This window comes from Triticum dicoccoides, chromosome 2A (assembly GCF_002162155.2).
Source record: "Triticum dicoccoides isolate Atlit2015 ecotype Zavitan chromosome 2A, WEW_v2.0, whole genome shotgun sequence".
In the NCBI taxonomy this organism is placed as follows: Eukaryota; Viridiplantae; Streptophyta; class Magnoliopsida; order Poales; family Poaceae; genus Triticum; species Triticum dicoccoides.
In genome coordinates, this window is record NC_041382.1 from 443,663,275 (window position 1) to 443,665,701 (window position 2,427).

Genomic DNA, 2,427 nt, shown 5'->3' on the forward strand with positions numbered 1-2,427 from the left:
GCCGCTGCCGCCGCCCCCGCCGCCGGATCCGGCCGGGAGTGGCCGGATCTACCTCTCCGACGAACTCCGGCGAACTTCTTCAACTCCGGCGAGCTTCCCCGACCATCCTCGGTTCCCGTGCGATCTGGATCTGAGATCCGAAAATATCTCCTCGGTTGACTTTTTATCCCCGAACCCTAATTCTTTGTGCATACTTTGACCGGTCATATCTCCGCATCCATAGCTCCGTTTTGGACATATAGTATATCAAAATGTTCGCCTCGACGAGTACATCATTTCATTCCATTGCATCATTTTCATTTCAGCTCATCTTGATGCCCGAAATGCTGCTAGAAGGAGGCTTCGTGAGTTAATTATCAGATCTGCTAGTTCATCTTAGTCTTTTGTCATTTTTGCCATGATTATTGTGTGCATGCTATGCCTATGAGTCCTTCATATGTTTTGTTAAGCATCTTATTATCTTTCCAGAGGTGCAACCCATGCATTTTTAGGATGTGTGTGGTGACTTGTGCAAGCTTGCAAAGTGAGGCACCCGGTAAATCTGTTTTCAGGGACTTAGTAGTTTTCACTAAGTCTGGGATTATTTAGTTCATGATGCCATATGTTCAGCTTGTTTCCTAGTGATACGTGCCTCTTTTGAGGATGATCAGTAAGGGAGTTTTGTTAATCTTGTTATTCTCTATCCATCCATGTCTTTTTTTATAATTATGGAGCACCCTAGCTTGAGTCAATCGAGCTCTACTTTTGCTTTGTTGTGAATCTGGGCAGATCGTCAACTCGTTTGTGATTTTGCCGATGCTATTGTAGTTGATCCGTGCATGCTATGCCATTGTTCTTGCCATGTCTAGCTAGCATTTTGTGCCTTCTTAATGGATGTATGCTTGCCTTTCCATGACTTGCACCGTGGTGAGTGCATCGAGCTTGTTTACATGCCTTCGTGAGTTATATTTCAGCATGTCTCAGTTTTCACTAAGTCTGAAAACTGATTGTGTTTTAGCTATGTTCGTGTGCTTGTTAGTATATTTTGTGAACCCTTTTGGCCCCAGGTCACTTTGGGTCTTTTGTTAAGCTTGTTGAGTAGCTCCATGCCATGCTCTTCCTTGTCATAATCAGGTCATGTATCATGTTGTTTTGCTGCTCCGAAGAGAGCTTCATGATCTGAAATTTCAGACAAGTGTTAATTTCACTAAGTCTGGAATCTGTTTTGCATTTGCGTTTTTGCCATGCTTGTTTGAACCTCGTAATTGATGAATTGGCCGTGGCTCAGTGCTAGTCTTTTGTTAAGCATCTTGTGTGCATCCCTGCCATGTATTTTGTTGTCATGTTTGGTGGCTGTAGCATGTTCGTTTCGTTGTGTTTATATGCCTACTTGCTGTAAATCACAGACCGGTGTCATTTTTGAAACACTTGCCATTTCCAAACCGTAACTCCGATTCCGGCGTTCTTTATATCACTTTCAAGCGATTTCATCCCATCTTTCCAGTGGCACACTTGGTTTTCCAAGTTGAGGCCAGGTTCATGCATTTCCTGTCATATCTTGCATTTTGCGTCCCGCATCGCATCCCGCATAGCATACCATCTTTGCATCTTATTGTTTGAGCTTGCCCGTGGTTGATTGTATCCTTGTTGCTTGTTTGTCTTGTTTGGGTAGAGCCGGGAGACGAGTTCGCTAACGAGGAGCCCATTGAGTTTGCTTTTGAGGATCCAGTCAACTCTGACAACTGTGCAGGCAAGATGATCATACCCTCGAAATCACTACTATCTTTGCTATGCTAGTTTGCTCGCTCTTTTGCTATGCCATTGCTATGATGCCTACCTTTTGCTTGTCAGCCTCCCAATTGCCATGTTGAACCTCTAACCCACCATGTCCTAGCAAACCGTTTATTGGCTATGTTACCGCTTTGCTCAGCCCCTCTTATAGCGTTGCTAGTTGCAGGTGAAGATTGGAGCCGTTCCTTGTTGGAACATTTATTTACTTGTTGGGATATTATTATATTACTATGTTATCTTAATGCATCTATATACTTGGTCAAGGGTGGAAGGCTCGGCCTCTCGCCTAGTGTTTTGTTCCACTCTTGCCGCCCTAGTTTCCGTCATATCGGTGTTATGTTCCCGGATTTTGCGTTCCTTACGCGGTTGGGTTATAATGGGAACCCCTTGATAGTTCGCCTTGTTTAAAGCTTTTCCAGCAATGCCCAACCTTGGTTTTACCATTCGCCACCTAGCCTCTTTTTCCCTTGGGTTACCGGAGCCCAAGGGTCATCTTATTTTAAACCCCCCCCGGGCCAGTGCTCTCTCTAAGTGTTGGTCCGAACTGAGCTGCCTGCGGGGCCACCTCGGGGAAACTTGAGGGTTGGTTTTACTCGTAGCTAGTCTCATCTGAGTGTGCCCTGAGAACGAGATATGTGCAGCTCCTATCGGGATTTG